Source organism: Orcinus orca, chromosome 5, assembly GCF_937001465.1.
Source record: "Orcinus orca chromosome 5, mOrcOrc1.1, whole genome shotgun sequence".
Taxonomy (NCBI): Eukaryota; Metazoa; Chordata; class Mammalia; order Artiodactyla; family Delphinidae; genus Orcinus; species Orcinus orca.
The window spans coordinates 41629579-41649677 of NC_064563.1; positions in this window are offsets into that span (position 1 = coordinate 41629579).

Genomic DNA, 20099 nt, shown 5'->3' on the forward strand with positions numbered 1-20099 from the left:
CTGCATTGGGAGCATGGAGTCTTAACCACTGGACTGCCAGGGAAGTCCCTCAACAAAAAACTTTTAGGCATCTGCTTTATGCCCAGCACTATAACCTGCATAAGCAAAGAAAAAGAACCAGGCACTGTCCTTCAAGAACTTTAAGTCTGGGTAGAGAGATAAGACATATTTATCCAACATCATAGAGTTAGAAGGGACCCCAGAGGTGATACAGTCTTTGGGTTATATATTCAAACTCTAATGGAGAGTTAGCATAAACAAGTGAAGTGCCCAGGTCACTAGGGTACCATGTCACATCAGAGAGTTCCTGCCCTGTGTTAAGGGACAGTTACTTTGCTTCTCAATGGATTTGCTGCCATGCAGAAATATAGGCTTCTTGTTGCCCGATCTGTTGATTTTTTTTTCAGAGAGGGTAGAATTCCAAGCTTTCCAAAAACTTCCCAATTTTTAAGCATTGCCAACTATTTTGAATTTTCCTAAGGCCAGATGAAACACATCTGTGGGCCTTATTCAACCTGTGGGCTGCCATTTTGCAACCTCTGGTCTAGATTAACTCTTCCATTTTACAGATGTGGGAAATGGCCTGTTCAAAGTCTGGAATTGTTCTCCAGGACTCCCAGTCCAAAACTTCCATCACTTAACCACACCTTCTCTCAGTAAGCAAACAATTTTAGATGACTTCAAAAAGAAAAAAAAATTATAGTTATAAAGCAACACTGATTTTTTTTTTAAAGCACAAGATAATATCATGAAAACGATGTGGTGAATCTGTGGGGGAGAAGTAATAGAATGCTCATGGCAGGAAGAATTTGAGAAGGGTTTTGCAAGTGTTTTGCATTTGTGCTAAATCTTGAAAGAAGTGATTAATACAAATTCATAAGGAGGAACAGTAAGGCGAATTCAGTAGAGTGGAATAGAATAAAGAAAACACATGATTAATAATTTGTTAATGTACATGCAATACAGCACAGAGTATGGCTTGACTTAATCAGGGAGTAAAAATCATGTCACTATCATTCACTCAAAAAATATTCCTTGAGCTCTAACTGTGTGCTAGGCACTTGTCTAGGCCCTGTAGATACAGCAGCAAACAAGAGAGCCAAGGTTTGGTTTCTTGTGGACTGTTTTGTCCAGTGGCACAGACAGGTTATAAACAAGTAAAAAATAATATAAAGTACTATGAATAAAATAAAACTAAGAGATGTGACAGTAGCAGCTATGAATGCACATGAGAGAGGATGGTCAGGGAAGACTTCTCTGAGGAGATAGCAGCTGCACTGAGTCCCAAATGATGAGAAGAAGCCAGTCATGCAATGACCTGGGAAGAGAGCTTTCAAGTCAGAGGGGAAAGCTAGTGCAAAGGGCTTTGGGCAGGAAGGAGCGAGTGAACTAAAGCAGAGTGAGCTGTGGCAAGTGCGGTAGGAAACAAGGTCAGAAAGATAGGCAGACACTTATTAGGCCTTGATAAGGAGTCTGGAGTGAAATGAGGTTTCCCACAGGGAAGCAACATAATTTGATTATAAATTCTCAGTTCTTAACAAGAAAGTAGCATAATTTGATAAGAAAAGGAGGTAAATAATGGAAGTTCTTAAATGGAAGCTGATAAAATACAGTTAATTTTAGGGAATTGCTATAGATTCCAATGGGCAGAACAAAGATGAAAAGGGTGGCTGAGAGTCTACTCTGCCTGCCGAATGCAGAATGGATTGGGGTCAGGAGCTCTGGGTGGAGGCTGTGGACAATCCAGGGATAAAGGGGATTAGGATTCAGTCAGCAGTGGTGGAAATGAAGGAAAGTAAGCATCACAAAGAGAACAGAATGGATTGATGCAAATTAGAACAACCAGAGGAGAAAAACTGTCGTGAGGAACTCTCAAGTTTCAGAGTTGGAGGCCATTTTGGGAGTGGCCTTGGTGACTAAGATGGGAGAAAATTCTATCAAGATACTAACTCTTAGGGGATCATGAGACATATAAACAACTAGATATAAAATTAAAGAGGCTTTGGGGGTAACAGGGTAGGACAGGAGAGAGGTTTGGAACTACTCTTTGTAACAATAGAAACTGAGGCTAATAGAGAAGCAGAACTCCCAGGAGGTAATGTATTTGTTTTGTTGTTTGTTTGTTTGTTTGTTATTTGGCCACAGCAGTGAAAGCCCAGAATCCTAATCATTAGGCCACCAGGGAATTCCCCAGGAGGTAATGTAAAGAAGAGAAACAGGTCAAAAAACTCAACCCTGATTATATCCATAGCAAGGCTGAGAGTACAGTGTAACTAGGTGTTTGTTCTTTTTTTCTTTTTTTAATTGATCTGTTCAATCAAGGAAAAAAGCACAAAGCCCATTTGTCAACTAGGGTTTGGGCAAAAATAGCTTGTTAGAAGCATGCAGCTATTCTACATCAGTGTAATAAACACTAATATGTTTTACTATAAGAAAGTGTTATTTGAAGCAAAATTTAAAGGAATACAAAACTTAGACTTGGATGGCTTCTCTCTCATTTTCACTTACTATTGATGATTACTTAATATTTGAATGTAAACCTGAGTGTTTTCCTAGAATCTGCAGCCTCTCTGTATAGTCTAGGAAGGCTGATAGTCCTGAACTTGAAAGCTCTGAGTTTGAAAACAAAACAAACCAAAATTTCAGGCAGACTTTTAAACTAGCTCTTTACTCTTAACATAGCAAAGCATTAATTTTATATTTTAAGAAAAAAATTAAAAAAATTTTATACCCACAAATGTTTATTCAGTGCCTATGTGCAAGAATGAAGAAGATATGGTTGTAAGTGCCCATGGAGCTTACAATTTCATCAACAACAAAAAAATTGTTCTTCAAAGTAGAGGAATTACTTTTAGCAGAGCAGAGAGTGAGGGTTAATTTAAAGAATAAGGAGTTGATTGTTTTATAGGAAGACCCATGGCTATTGTCAGTTCCTTTTAAGAATAATCAAGCTCATAAAATGAGTGGAGAGGAAAAGATCAAGGACCTATTTTCCCACTCAAAATGCCAAATTGTGCCTTCCTCAGAAAAATTCTGAGGAAATTTGCTTGGTCAATTAGGAAAATTCTAAAAGATTTCCTTCAATTATTTTATTTATTTATTTAGTTAGTTTTTTATTTATTTAGTTTTTTTTATTTAGTTAGTTTTTGGCCACACCCTGCAGCATGTGGGACCTTAGCTCCTCGACCAGGGTTCAAACCTGCACCTCCTACATTGGAAGGAGGGGGAAGTCCCTCCTTCAATTATTTTTAAAATGCTTTCAAATTTTATTGTTTTGATTTTGAGGAAAATCACTGCTGCTTTCATAAACATTAACATGTTCATCAATGCTTGTCATGAAGAATTCAAACAATGAACACAGTACAAATATGAACATGAAAAAAATCATCTCACTTCCCACTACTTCATAATGAGATCATCATTATTATGAGCAGAAAAACATCATCTGGGTGCTTATACTCAGATAGAAGGATAGATTAGAAGGGTAAAAAAGGAGACAGGAGATAGAGACATATTTTTATACAAATTAGGTTCTGTGTTGCTATTGTTAATAAAATATATTACATTTAATTGTATCTGAGCTTCACTGGAAGAAAAGAAAAACAAAAAGGCAAAAATAGAAGGGAAAGAAAGATGGAATAGAGTGTGAGAAACACCAGAAGCCACTGAACTCTGGCCTCTAGTGCCATACTGCTCCGTACTAGGTGTACTAATCTGTGATTTAGTAGAGGTTTTTATTAGCTTTATTTATGTTATGTTAAGGTACATGTTTAACACTTCACTTTGATGTATTGCCCTTATTATCCATGTTTAATCCAGTTCAGTTATAACATATGAGATAGCTTTCTATCATGAGCACATATTTTTCCATTAATATATGCTAAAAACTAACAAAGATGATGTAGAATAGGCAGTCCTCTACATGGTTCTGACATGCGTGAGTTTCAGTACCACACTTTAATTACATAACACCAGGGACCCAATAACACAGTTCATTTTAGTTAGCGTGCTACATGGTATATTAACTGTGAGTAACTGCATAAAGTACAAACTTCGCTCCTAGCACTTCAGCACACAAATCACTATGTAAATAACAGATGCACATCATGATCCATGACTAATCACATCACTTCCTCCAAAGTCTGTATGGTCACCTCACATCTGTTATTCAGTTCACCCAGATCTGTTTGCTATCACACAGATAGCAAAGTGTGCAGTTGCACTGCTTCCTTGTCTCCCAGAGATAAACCTCTGTGACATTGTACAGAAATGGTCAATCAAAAGAATGAATTGACCAACAACGATGAAAGCACAGCAAAGTACAAAAAGAGATAAAGCTGGAATTGAAATCCGAATGGGGATTGGGGCTATAGAAGAAATAGCTGACTGTGGCAATGTTGTCACTGCTCCAGTGTGAGTCCCTCTACGTATGCAGCAAGCAGCACTTAGTGAAGGTAAACTAATGACATTAAAGAGGAAAGTGGTTGTGATGAAAAGGATGACGATGTCCCAGAGGAAGTGAATCCAGTAAAATACTTCATATTAAGGAAGCTCTTGGAGACATGTCACAACATTGAACATGCAAAGGATAAAATGTTGGAAGCTGATCCAGACTTAGAAAGAAATATGACAATTTTGCCAAAGCAAGGAAAAGATGTATTGTAAGTTGTACGATGAGACAGTAAGTACTGCTGAAACTACTCTCGGTATGTTTTTTACAAGGAAGTAAAATACTTTACTCCTCAATGTTTCTAATGCTTTAAATTATAGTTTACTGAATATCTGTGTTTACTACTTTTTTCTTCTCCCTATACATTTATAACTGGCCTTAAGAGGAGTTTTAATGTTTTCACAAACAATTTTAAAGGTCTTGGAATAATCATAATATTTCCTATTGATTATGAAGATCACTTGGCACGCTTCAGCTCGCATAGTCATTTTTACGTCCTATACTCCCAAGCAAAGTGAGATCAGCCTTACTTAATTACACCATGCAAATTAGCACTTAAATATATTTTGTCCCCATTTTGTGTATCTTGACTCCTCAACTGGAGTTGAAACTGCTTAATTGAGAAATAAGGCAAACCCTATTACTTCTACATTGCCTACTCCACCTAGCATAGCATTGAATATTTGGTAACGGCTTAAATAGCACTTATTGGCTTACTAAATAGCTACTCTTATGGTGAACAATAGGGATTTTATAAAATGTGAAGCCATAATAATAAATATTATTCCTTTTATGAGAGTGTAAGATTTACCCATTTTATTTTCCACTGTTAGGGCAACAAAGTATGGCTCCCAAGGTTGTATATTCCTAGCTCACAGGTACACTGTTCCTTTGGTTGATGAGGTAAATGGTGGCCTGTGGATTTGCTTTGTACACAATTTGTATAATCCCACAGGCAGCCCCGACTCCTACCCCCAGCACCTAGAACAATGCCTACCATACTGAAGGCACATGATAAATATTTATCAAATGAATGTAATTAGTAATAATTACTAGGACTGTGCACTGCACATTGTGCCAGATTTTTTATATATATTATCCTATACTATCCTTCCCACAATCCTATGGTCCCCATTTTATAGATGAAAAAAGCTTGCCTCGGAGAGATTATGTGACTCACCCAGCAAGGGCCTACTAGAACTGGAATTTGAATATAGGGCTGTTTGATACTAATTCCACCACACTGCTAATAAACTGACATTAGTGACATCAAATGATGTGCAAATGGATTAGAGAGAAAGAGATGATGCAATTAAAAATCTCTTCAAATTCATTTCCTCTTATCCCAGGCCTATCCTGACAAGGGGAGAACTTCTCATCAGATTTATTTTTTTGCATAATTTTCCAGTTATAATTTCCCTTGTGACATTCCTTTTTTAAAAACCAATTTTTAGAAAGAATCACAAAAACTTATTTCCTATACTAGCTTAAAGCAGAAATGATTGTTTATTATTTTTTTTTTTTTTGCGGTACGCGGGCCTCTCACTGCCATGGCCTCTCCCGTTGCAGAGCACAGGCTCCGGACGCGCAGGCTCAGCGGCCATGGCTCACGGGCCCAGCCGCTTGGCGGCATGTGGGATCTTCCCAGCCCGGGGCACGAACCCGTGTCCCCTGCATCAGCAGGCGGACTCTCAACCACTGCGCCACCAGGGAAGCCCCAGAAATGATTATTCAGAACAGTCTCTATATTTACATCATTTTATGACGCTTTCAGTATATAAAAGAAGGTGTGTGTGTGTGTGTGTGTGTGTGTGTGTGTGTGTGTGTATGTATGTAACATCCTTTATATTTTAAGAAGTTCATGTTTTAAAAAAATCAGTTCCTTTTCTGCTTTGGTATTTCCCTACACAAACACTTTATAGTTACTTCTTGGCTAATAAACTAGTGATCGCAGGAGGAGACATACCACTGTAGCGTAATACACTACATAAATTTCTATTAATTTCTTATTTTAGTAGCAACACATCAGATCAGCCACAGCAGGCTCTTCATGCAAAGGGTCAGGAGGCACATGAAACCTGAAGAGGCCATCATGGGCCATCAGAGACTGTGATGTACCTGGGCAAACCCACTGTTCTTTTGGAGGGCTGCTATCACTGTCAACTCAGCAAATGCCCCTGCTTCAAACTTGAGTTAGTTTGAATCCACTGTTGAACAGAACACGGTTTACTGTCTCATTTCTCTCTGTCTCCTCTTTGTGTCTGTCTCTCCCTGACTCTCTTTCCTGCTGTCTCTCCCTGACCACATCCCCCCTGCTGCCCCATCCCTTTTCTCTTCCCAGGATTCTATGCTAAAATTGCTTTTTAAAATCAGGCTTTTGTTCTTTGATATTTGTTCTACTTTTAGATTCTTACTGTATGCCTTACAATGCTCTTTCCTGGCTGTTAACTTTGCCTCCCTTCAAATCTTCACACTTGTCTTCCTTTCTCTCTCTCTCTCTCTCTTTTTTTTGTGTGTGTGTTTTTTCAAGTTCTAGACAGAAGGGAGAGAAAAATATAAAAAACAAAACAGAGGTGGAAGCCCATCTAGGCCAAACTTAGTACATATTACAATTTTTATGACATTGGCGCTGGCAACATTTTGATTAAAGATCCACGACTTCTTCATTCAAAAGCAAACACTAGCTTAGTATAATATGAAATAATGCAGTATGAAATAATATAGAATAGAATAGAATAGAATAGAATAGAAATGCCATGATTCAAGGTGGAACTGTGAAAACCATACTTCCAAAAAATACTGTCTACTTTCCTCTCCATACAAGGTAGAATTTGGAGGGCAGGTGCTCCATGGTGAATGGCAGAATGAAGAGGCATAAGACAGCAGTGTAGTTGTCAGGATTAACTCCTCTCTGGGAAAGAAGCCACAAGAGAAAACACTGAAACTCTTTAAAAGCAGTAGATCTTTTCCAGTCTCTTGAGACATCTATCAGCCTGCATGGCTCAAAAGAAAATTTTACTTGCACTTTTGTTTCCCTTTTCTGTTCTGTGCAGTGAGTGGTCTTTGATCCTAACTTCAAATCATGTACTACTTCTTATTTTAATTAAATTTGTCCTCAAAGTCAGGCATTTCAAAAGGATGCAACTTGGCCGTTCTTCTTGTCTGCCTAGAACTTCCTGGTGTAACCTCTCTCCTCTGTATTAAACTGGGTGATATTTTCCCATGGGTCACTGAGAGGGTGCTAACTTTATTATTTTTTTAATTTTGGTTTTCTCTATTCTCCTATTCAATATTCTGTCAAGTCCATGAGTGAAATTTTTATTTCACACATTATGCTTTCCTTTCTCTTTAAACTAAAGGATCTGTTGCCTGAGCATTTAGTCAATGCTCCATTAAGGTGGTAACTTGGCTTGTGCTCAGGACCTGAAACAAAGAGTTCTATCAATTGTGGTCAGTTAGTGGGGTTTTTCCATCAATATTCTCTCTCAAATACGTTACTCTCCTTGGGGCTTAAACTATATCCCCTCTGTACAAATTCAGTTGTTCAACAAATATTTATTGAGCAACAACTATGTGTTAGGCCTACAGATATGGTGGTAAACAGAACAAATAATTTCTTACCTTCATTGAGCTTACATTTTAGGGGGGATGACATTAAACAGAATAGTAAATAAAAGGAAAAGCAATATAAATTTTGATAGGTAAGTGCTATCACAGGGGAGGAAAAACTTTTCCTCTACTTTCTTACAATCTGTCGCTAGGACCTGCAAATTGAGCTGACAAATGACAGATTAAACAGCAGAAATTATTAACATACACATTTTATCTGATGTTAATAATTTCAGATGGCACAGAGGCTTCATAGGAAAGAGGTGAAAACCCTAAAGAAGCAGTTAGACTTGGGGGCCTATATACCGTTTTAACAAAGGGTGATAAATTGTGGAGAAGTAACTAGAGAAAGGAAAGGGGTTTGGGCTTCTAAGCATGGTAAATTGTGGGAAAGTGACTAGGAAATATATGGGGGTACCTAATGGAAGGGATGGGTTATTTTAATAAGATTTGTTTGTGAAGATTCATCTTGGTATCAACTCCTCATCTCCAGATAAGAATGTTTTGTTCTTTCTGGTACCAGGATGGCATCTTTTTCACTGGAAATTTATGCCCTGCTTTTAGGTAGAAATGGGGAAGGGCAGAGAGCCCTTCTTGCATCTGCTGTTTTTCAATTGCCTTCAGTTCAATATAATAAATATGGCCTAAGCAGTGTATTTAGAGGTGCATATTCTGACTCCCTCACTGTGAAAGCAGTAAATGGGTACTATGATGGGGTAGAGATGCACTGCTTTAAATAGGGTCATTAGGGAAGGTTTTTATTAGGAAATGACATTTGCTCTGAGAGCTAAAAGCTGATATCCTGGACGGTCAATTCAAGGTCCCAAGAAAGAAGTCTGCAGGTAGAGGGAACAGCATTGCTACCCTGTGGCAGCAATGAGCCCCAGAGGCTGTCTTGCTGAAGAAAAGAAAGGCAGCCAGAGGGGCAGAGGAGAGGTGAGCAAGGGTGAGTGTGGAGGAGGTAAGGTCAGGGAATCATCAGGGGCTGGATCCTGTGGGGCCTTTGTGGGCCATGGGAAGGAATTTGGATTTTATTTTAAATGCCATGGGAGACCTCTGGAGGGCTTACACTTAAGGGTGACAAGAGCCAGTATACTTTTAAAAGCTTACTCAGAATATGTGTGGAAAACAGATTTTGGGAGGTGGGATGGTAAATACAGGAAGTCTAATTGGGAGGTGAATCAGTAGTCCAGGTGGCTTGGACTAGGTGGTAGCAGTAGTGATGGAAAAGTGTATAGATTTAAAATACATTTTGGAAGTAGAACTACCAGGATGTGCTGATGAGGTAGAAAGATACAGGAGAAAGGGGAAAGGGAGGAGTAGAAAATGGCTCTTAAAATTTCGGCTTGACCACTATGGTGTGTTTCCTGAGACAGGGAGGACCAGTGGAGGAAGAGTTTGGGGAAGAGGAATGAAGAGTTCTGTTTGTGCGTGTTCAGCGTGAGGTGCCTATTAGACATCCCAGGGGAGCTATGTAGAGCTTGGAGTTCAGGGGAGGTCAGCATCTCTTGCCCTTAAGTTTGGAGGAAATTTTACAGAGCAAATAGTGTAAGAGAAATAACAATACATCTATCTTGAAGTTAGAATTATATCTTCATTTATTAATGTTTGAGTCAACTGCTTCATTTTGGAAAGCAAATGACTGGTGATGGCAGGTTAATACAAGAGGAGGACACTTTTGACATTTGCTGTTAAATCAATGTAGATAGTATTTTTCAGAGCAGGATTCTAAGTGTTCATCTGGGAATGTTCCAAACGATTTCCCAGTTTATTCTGATGTTTGACTGGATTTAAATCCCAACTCTATCACTTACTAACCTTATGATTGTGGCAAGTTATTTAAGTTTCCACAGCACTGTTTTCTTGTGAGGAAATGGAGATAATATTGACCTCACAGGGTGGATTTCATCAGCGGCCTCTTTAGTCTTACGTGGACATTATGTGAAGGGAGACAAGAGATTAGTGAAAGTTATATTTGCCTATGGCTCCCAAAGATGACTTAGATTCAAGCTGGATCGGCCCAAGAGGGGCCAGCTAAGGTGCTCAACACAGCACTGCAAGGAGGCCTCAACCCTATCCATCACCTCCTCCACTTTGAGATGCATTATGAAGATAGTGAGCCCTGCTGGCAACCTGGAGTGGACGAGCATTTAATAAGCTCAGAGGAGGGTGTGGAATTGATCCCTGACTCTAAGCCTGGGGCCACTAAGACTTGCCTTGAGAAAGAGACACATGTTTGTTATTCAGACTGATGCCCCTAATGCAGTGGTTCTCAAATTTAAGTGTGCATCAGAATCCCCTGGAGGGTTTGTTAAAGCACAAATTGCTGTGCCCCACTCCCAGAGTCTTAAATTCAGTAGGTGTTGGATGAGGCCCAAGAATTTGCATTCCAACAAGTTTCCAGGTAACGCTGATGCTCTGAGAACCATACTTCGAGAGAACCATTGCCCTCCTGCAACCCAGAGACCTAGGCTGTATGTGTGACTGTGACCTCATACTCTGTACCTGGTACAGGCAAGAGTTATCCATCTTGGCAACCATGTTAACAATGCATACAGCAATGATGATCTCATACAACAATCCTCAACCTATGGGGAAAAACTCATCTCTAAACACAACTTCTCTCAGCTCCAGAGAGAAAATTAGAATCCTGGCTTTCAAGAGCAATTGGATCCAAAACCCATATGAAATGAAGAATATAGAAAAGTAGAAAACTGCCTTAAAAAGCTATATACCAATCCAGGGCCTGGGACCCCTGCCACCTCCACAGTTTGCATCTAACCATAGGAATTGGGCCCAGGCAGTAGGCTGGACCTGAGCTACTACAGCTCCCATGTCCTCTCTGAAATGGTACCCTGCCTCATGGAGATTGTGTGGGATACATTAAAAATTCCACCTGGGGCTTTCAATCATACCACAGGCAGTCAAACTTGGCCCAGAGGAAAGAAAGGGCTTGAAGTTTCTCTTAGTCCTACCCCCAAAAGACTATTTCATTTCTACTCTACAGACAACTAAGGGACTTTTGCTCTTTTGTGCATTCTGAAGTTTGTGTCCTTTTTCTCCCCTCCTATCTCCTGAAGGAAAGTCATCGTGTAGGTTTGCTCCATTTGGCGCCTCTGATCCTGGATTTTCCTGTCAGAGCCTATATTGTTCCCGTTGGAGGTTTTCTTGATATCTGACTGGCACCTAAATTTCCTGTCTCGTTGTGCCACAATCTACTTGACTTGTATTTCCCCTCCCACACATCCCTACTACTGCTCTCTCTGGCTTCTGGAATGAATGTCTTATCAGTCAGGTCAAGCTACGTTATGGTGCAATAACACATGATCTTGATATTTTAGTGGTTTACAACAACGAACGTTGTTTTCTGATTTAATTTCTCATTCATGTTCTGTTCCACGTCATCTTTATTTCGGGGCTTGGACTGAAGGAGTAATCCCTACCTGTGACACACTGGTCATTTTACAGCAGAGAGAAAAGCAGTGGCAGAACCATGCAATAGCTTTGAAAGCTCTGCTAGAAGTGTCACATGTCCCTTCTACTCACATTAGTCAAAGCAAGTCAGAAAGCCAACCCTAATATTGGTGTGTGGAAAATATAATCTTCTCTCAGTATAATCCCTCCTGTAATATAATCCTCCCCTGCTGGGAGGGGCTGGCAGGGTGGAGCTGGACTTGTGTTTGTTTTTACAAACTGATACAAATTAAATTCTAACTTTATGGACATCTAGGAGATTCAAGTTAGCAGTGATCTGCTCCACCCTTCTTCCCTTTTTACTTTTGCATCCTCCCTGTTTTCACTGGCCATTCTACCCATTTTCCTTCTGTCGTTCAAGCCATAATCAGCTTCTTTGGACTCTACAAATTGATCTTAAACTTTCTTTGGTTGAGAGGTTGAGAAAGGGAAGAAAAGAAGTGAAACAGGGAGAAAGAGGAAAGGAAACTACTTTATTTAAGAATCTTAAACCAATGTACTTTCATAGATTTAAACAAAACTATGCTCCACAGGAAAATTTCATCTGTCCAGCGTGGTACAGACTAATGACATTACCAGTTGTCAGTGGCCATCTTTTAGTCACTGCCATGTTTGCTGTGATCGTGCCTATATATGGGGGTACTTTATGAACCCTTTTGACTCTGTTTTGTCCAGAAAGTACAAAGGCCATGGGGCCGTTGGAAGAGCTGGTAAGAAGACACATATGGCTGTGATGGAAACCAAAATGGAGAGAATAAACATTTTAAATGAGAAAATGATGAGAGTTGCATGTGTACAAGGGCTGAGTTGCTTCCCAGAAGGAATAGTTCTGAAGGACAAAGAGAATCAGGCAGCAATTGAAGAGCTGGGCTTTTGCAATCAAGAGTAATCAGCAAGAGATGAGGCACAGTGATTAACAAAATGGAAAGCCTTGCCCACGGAGATAGATGATCAGAATCAACACAGATGTCCTTTAGCCTGTGTTAATTCAGGAGAAGGCCAAGAGTTTGTTTGAGAACTTAAAGGCTAAATATGTTTGTGGTAGACCAAGGCCGGGCCTGCCTACAAAATAAGTGGAAAACTCCTACACCCTGCCGCCCAGGTGTAGATAAGGAGCGACTGCCCCAGGCTGGGCACAGCAAGCATTTCAAGGTCTGGAATCTGGACATTAGCCTGAATGAAACAGCTTAGTGCGTAACTACATTTTTGCCTTATATGGTAGCATAAATTTTTTCTGGTTGCTAATGTGTGTGGAGGTATGAAAGATAGTGAGTCCACACTTCTGGGCTCCCCTGACCTCCCAGACATCTCACTCTCTTCAGGCTGCCAAGACCACCAAATTTATGATGTCTCTGTGAAAAACAAAGGAGGCAATGGACAGCTGCATCTGCCTTACCTCATGTCTATGCTTTGCACTGCCTACACGATGCTTTGGAAATAAATCAAAGTGCAGCATCTTTGAACCGAACTCAAGATGTCATTCTTGCCCATTCTCTCACCTAGACCAGACTCCATGTTCTGACTCTGCATGGGGTGAAAGTTCTGCTGAGGAAGCCCCTGTTAAAAGCCACAAGTGATCCATTAGTTTAAGGCTGGGCCCCATCTGCACTGTCAAATGACTAGGTAAGTGCAGATATTATATCTGTGAAGGTCAAGGGATTACTGCCTCAAGAGGTTTTCAATGATCTATTCTGGTGGAGAAAATGCCCAATAGTACACATGTGTCAGTAGAAAGGGGACGAATGATTTAAAAGTTCTGAGAACCATCTAACTCAGGTAGAATGTGCTTAGTTATTATAAGCTTAAACTCTTAGTCACATTAGACAGTGGCAATGCGTCCCAAATCCCGCCTGCTTGGTGTCTCCTTTTCCCTCTGAAAGGCTCTCCCCAGGCACCTTTACAAACCCCAGGGCTCCTTACACCACAATATTAATAGCCCTGCCCTACCTTATGCAATATTAGTAAGTTATAGTCCAAATTGGGACAGTTTTGAGCATGAAAGGGAGCACGGCTGGTAATGATGCCAGACCACAGACCTAACTTGGGACCATCCTGGGAAAACTGGGATTACAGTCACCCTATAGATGTCCTAATCCCAGTATCTGCCTGCTGAGGCTCCTTCTGAAGGAATCCTGCTCCGTCCATAACCCCTGCTGGAGAGGCAGCCCCGGGCTCATCAGGCTGACCCTGAGCCGCAAGACTGAATTCTAGTTGAGCATGCGACCCAAGGCTGGTAAATAACCCTGGGCTAGTGACTCCGGGAGACCTTGAGGCTTGGCTGGACACAACAAGCCTGGTCAAGCGGATTCTCTCTTTCATAAATCAGAAATACTGACCAAAGTAGCTGGGGGGTATGATGATTCTATCTTTTCTGCTTCCACACTGTTAACATGGGGAACAAGCACTGCCATTGTCAGTAAGTAACATCTGTCATTATACTGCAACAATTCTCAACTGCTAGGGAGTGGAGCGGGGAAGTGGCAATGTAAAAATTTCCAGCAATGTCTGCTAAACCCACAAATGTACACATCTTGACCAAGTAATTCCAAGCCTAGAAATTTATCTGACAGATATCCTTGCACATTTGCAAAATGATGTAGGTAGATGCTGTTCATTGCAGTCATGTTTTACTAGCAAAAGACTGGCCCCCCAAAACGCTTAAATGTTGATCAATAGGGAATTTATTAATATATTATATAGGACCATGAAATGTAAAAACTGAATGTACTAAATGGAATGACTTGCAAGATATATTAAGTGAAAAAAGCAAGTGTGAATAATATGCTACAGTTTGTGTACAAGGTAGGACAGAGGAAATGTTGGTGTGAGCGTGTGTTTTTGCTTGTATATGCAAAAAATAATAAGGATAGTAAAGGTTGCCACCAGGGAGGGAAACTGGATGGCTGGGGAGTGAGTTGGAGAATTCTTCCTGGACACTTTTATACTTGTTGAATTTTGAACCATGTGAATTTATAACCTATTTTGAAAATGAGTAAATAAAATTAGAGACCTGGGATGTATGACAGCTCTTAGGTAGGAAGTATTTAAAAGAATTTGTCTTAGAAATATTAACTCTATCCTTGCCAACAGGACTACCTAGGATTTCTTTGGGCACAATGGACTCAGGAACAATGAGATTTGGGGATTGGCAGTGTGGGGATTGGGTGACAAAGTCCTGACATCCAGCAAATACGTGCTCTATGGGGATTACAGATATTAATAAGATAATTTACAGGTGCACAACAAAGTAAGTAATAGTTAACACTACTGAACTGTACATTTTAAAATGGTTAAGATGGTAAATTTTATGTTATGTGTTTTTAACCACAATTCAAAAAACAAAGTAATAATAATACGAAACCAAAACAAAACAAAAATTTAGTCTTCTTAGAGCCTGGATACAATACAGTATTTTACCCATAGATGATGCTCAACAAATGTTTGATAAATGGAATAGAACTGGCAGAGGAGAGAATTAAAATAAATTAAAACACAAAATGGAGTGAAATAATTGCAATGATAAAAGGATAAGCCAAGTGCTGAAAGAGGGGAGGAGGGGCCCATTAATTCTGATGAAGAGGATCAGGGGTACGCACACTGTGATGGAAAGGAACAAAATGAAGGTTTTTGGATCTTACAGTCCTGGGATCCATTCCTGGCTTGACTCTTTTTCTGGCTAGGTGACAATTTCTCATTGCTGCCTTGTATAAAGCAGTGATACTACCCACCTTTCAAGTCTACTGTCCCTTGTAAATGAGGTAACTCAAATAAAGCACCTAGTAAGATGTGTACTTCACATATGTTGGACCCCCAGTGAGATTCAGTAAGAACCTTAAAGGATGAATAGAAATAGACAGTCTGGAAAAAATCTAGGAAAAAAGTATTTCAACTCAAAGGACTTTTATGATTGGGTGAGTCAAGCAAGAGAAGCCTTGGGATTTTCATGAAAACCATTCAGAGGACTTAAGTAACCTTTGAATATGGCTAAATGCCAGTGCAAGACCTGGGTCTCCTCTTTCCTTTTCCTTTTTGCTTCTGCTGATTTTCTTCTTTTGATTTCTTACAGTTTTTTTTTTGGAATCCTTCTCCTCCTTTCCTTCCTCCTCCTTTTTTCCCCTTCTTTTTCCTTTTTTTTTTTTTTATGTCAGAAGGTAGATTCTATTCTGAAGACCATTATTATTTTACCAGGTAGTTTCAAGGAAACTACAAAACTTTTCTGAAACAGCGTAGTTTCATAGGAGTTAAGACCTGGGAGGAACTTGCTTTCAAATTTAAAACAGGGAGGACAGAGTTATTTGCTCTACTGAGACATAATTTACAAAGGAACAATGGTAACGTCTCCTGTGTACTGAGTACCTGTTAGGTGCTTCCCATGTGGTATTATTATTTCTCACAACTGCAAGGCAGATATTAGCCCCATTTTACAGAAGAGAAAAATCAAACCTGGAGAAGTTAAGTGCTTAGACTTAGTGGAACCAGGGTTTGAGCCCAAGTCTCAGTTCAAGATCAAGGTCTTTCTTGTGTACTATCTTCCCTCCCCAGACTCCTTAATTTTCTCTGGTCTCCTGTCTCTAGCCTTCTAGTAATGCTTGCTGTCCTTAGTTCTGGAAGACATAGTCAGGTTTAACAGAAAAGAGTGCTTGAGATAGGTCAGCTATATAAACTAGAAAAATGACAATTGTTATCTTTTTGTTTCTTCTGAGAGTAGAATTGCTATCTTTTTGTTGGTTCTGAGAGTAGAATTGTATTTAATAGAAGCCTAAGTTATTAATAGTTTATTAAAGTACATGAAAGACACAGGAATGCCTTTGATTCCACCAGATTCTCATAATGATTGATACTGAATCAGTGAATCCCCCTTCCTAAACCTTTTTTTTTTTTTTTTTGCGGTATGCGGGCCTCTCACTGTTGTGGCCTCTCCCGCTGCGGAGCAACAGGCTCCGGACACACAGGCTCAGCGCACGGGCACAGCCGCTCCGCGGCATGTGGGATCCCCCCGGACCAGGGCACGAACCCACGTCCCCTGCATCGGCAGGCGGACTCCCAACCACTGCGCCACCAGGGAAGTCCCACCATTTTGTTTCTAATGCCTGAGGTCATATAGCTGGCCTCTTTCTGTAATTCCTTTTGCTTAAACCTACTATGCAGTGAACAGAATTATCACCATGCAGAAAAACATGGAGAGTGTGTCCTCTATACTCAGGAGAAAAATGTATTGTTTTGAGAATTTAACAACTATTGTACATATTTTATTCATTTGCTCTCTTAGTGACGATGTTTTTACACTGGTGGCCTGCTTTAAATGCTGGTGTGTTTTCTTCAATATTCCAAGTATTGTTTGTAAGGCTCAACAGTTTTTTAACTGGACTGTGCTCATGTCTGAATACAACTATAATTGGAACAACTTCTTGGGAAGTTCCTTTGCTTATAAGAGAAATGGTTCAAGTATGATAGTGTACAATTGCTTAATTACTCTGTTTTTATTTTTTATGAAATGCTTCTCTCTGGCTTATGATGTTCTGATGTAACTTTACCATTGGTGTCTACACACACACACACACACACACACACACACACACATATCCCTACTTCTTATCACATTTCTAAGATAATTTTTCCCCTGGAGGAAGATAAGACTTAAATGTTGAAAGAGGAGGGAACTTACGGGCTTTTTGCTAGAATTATAGAATATTTGTTGTAAAAATGGCTTTAAAGAATATTTGTCTAAAACTTTCATTTTACAGATAATGACAATGAGATCCCAGCAGGCAAAGTTACATACCCAACGTTACCCAGCTAGAGGGTCACTGAGGCAGGATTGGAATCTATTTCTTCTGACTTCCAGGTTGAGATATGGTAGATTGATCAGAGGGAGCAAGGCTTAAAACAATTTGTGTTAAAGGTGCCACTTTGAAACCATGTTCCCTTTGCTCCTGGTGACCTTCTGCTCCCTTGTGTTTCCTTATCAGTACTTTTGGTTGAAATTTATAGCCCAGACTCTTCTGTGCCTTTCACCTGCCTGCAGCCTTTCTTTTATCCTTCCCAACTCTACTCCAATTCTTATGTGTACTGCTGCTTCTTCTTACTGGGCAAGTATTTTACAAACCTGCTCAAAATTCAAAGGGAGTCACTGAGAGGGGCATTATGTAATGCAAAAGACTAATGGTAAAAATTTAGACAGCAATGGAAGAGAGGTTTTTATTTGTTAATTACATTAATTAAGTACATAATGTTGGTTGGAAGAGGGGAGAGCTTAGTTGGAGAGTGGTTCTCAGCCTTTAAATAATAACCCTCTAGTCCACTGTGAACCACCAAACCATACAAACACCTTTGTATAAATTAAGCTTAAAATCCATAGCAAAAATGAGAACTAGGATTTAAAAGATTGCTCTTTAAGCCTGCAAAACAACTAACATTTTTTATAGTTCTTTACAGTTTACAAAGCACTTACACATTCATTTTCCTCTTTGGGCCTCAAACAACCAAGTGAGCTCAGTAAGGCAATCTGTGTTGTCATCTAGAGGAAAAACAGAGGTTCAAAGTTAGAGAGACTTACCCAGGGTAGACTCAAATCTAAGTCTTCTAATTCTATAAATCCCAAGTTCCTATCATCTGGCCACTCTGTCTCCCAAAAAGCCCAACTGCAAACTCACAGTTTTAGAAATTGAGGAAATTGGACCAAATCTGTTTAGAAGGTATGATGGTTAATTTTATGTAGCACCTGCAACAGGTCCAGGCTGCTGTGCAAGCTGCTCTGCTGTTTGGGCCACACGATCCCAGAAGGTTATATTGATATTATAAGACACTATTTCCTGTGGCAGGTGAGGTCAGAACATGAGGCACAGATATGCACAATGGAGAGAACTTGGCTGGTTTGGGATGGTTCAAATACAACAGTAAACACTTGCTTACTTACTCTTATTTTTATGAAATGCTTCTCTCTTGCATACATACAGACAGAGATTTTATTGATGAGAAAGCTGATATCTGACAGTTACCTTCCTCATTTAAAACCCCAGTATGAGACTTCTCTCCCCACTCACAAGACCTAAAAAGGCCTCCTTCTGCCCTGTTCATCATTGGGCCTGGAAGAGCAAAGAAGAACAAACATTCCCTTCAGGACAGCTCAGTCCTAAAGAAGAGAAGATGCTGGGCTACTCATGGGCTGTTACTCTTTCCAAACTCAGATGTCGAGAGAGGAGCCAGGATGTTTACATTTATGGAGCTCCCTCCACACAGGAGGAGACGACAGGGGTGGGAAGACACATTCCACCCTACTATAAGCTAGTGAAGATTTCAAGAGTTAATGTAGGTGAAACACTTAGGGCCTGGTCCAGAGTCAGTACTTGATCAATGCAAGCTCTTTTAATTAGACATCCACAGACTTATTTCTGGTTCCAGCTCCTACATTAACTGTATGATTCAAGGCAAGAAACCACATCTGTTTGGTTCACTGCTGAATGCCCAGAAGCAAGACTGGTGCCTTGAATAGCACCTGTAATAATAATAATAATAATTATTATTATTTTTTAAAATAAATTATCCTCTCTAAATTTGTTTCCTCACCCATAAAATGAGGAATTTGGTGTCTTGATGCCATTTAGATTTCTTCTTTGCTCTATTGATCTACTTCTATAATAGGGAGTTGAAGCAAATCTCATACACAGTTTTTTTGTTTTTTTTTTTTAAAGATGAAAGGGTTTTCTGCCAGCATTGGCCTCTAGTCTTTGCATATTGAATTCCAATATTCTGAAAGGGCAATTCACTTAGAATAGCAATATATGTATAATTCTCTAATAATGTTAGGGTTAATTAATTTTGCTCTACCCCCCAAATATCCCAGTCAATAGTGCCAGCATTTTCTTTTATTCTTTATAATTTTTCAAAAAACTTTCATTTGGGGGTGATAAAAAGCTTAACTCTATTAGTAAAGTGTCTACAGCTATGCTACTATAAGTTCTTCTCACTTTAAAACTTTAGGATTTTATGCAACAAATCCAATGTTGCCAAGCGTATAGAAAATTGTTTTAGAAAAGTCTCCTCCTTGCCCTCTGAGCCAAAACCAAAACCATCCTCCAATTGTTACCGTATTAGAGATGAGAAAATAGGCTCGGGTAGTAATATGAATAGGGCACAAAGCCAATAAACGGCTGTACCTTGTTCTGAGCTTTATAAGGTGTCTTTTTATCTTATTACTATCTTATCAAGCAGTTGATACTTATAATCATGTGCCCCATCTTCCACTACACAGCTAGAGAGTTAACATGCTCCAGAAGAGAACATGCACAGAACATAGTAGAATTTCGAAATTTTCCATTAGAAAATATAAAACTCCTTATTTACATTTGCACAGATTTGCCAACAAAGACAAATATAATCAATCTAAAGCGGACAGCCTCAAAAGGCACAGTGAAAAATACCACAGTAGGTGAATGAATTCAGCAATTCCAAACACAAATGTTCTTTAAGACTCAGATCTCCTTTATGCCCTGCTGTTTCAGTTTGGAGTCTAAAAGACTATCTATCTACTTTGTGTCTGACTTATTTTCCTGTCAGACAGGAACTG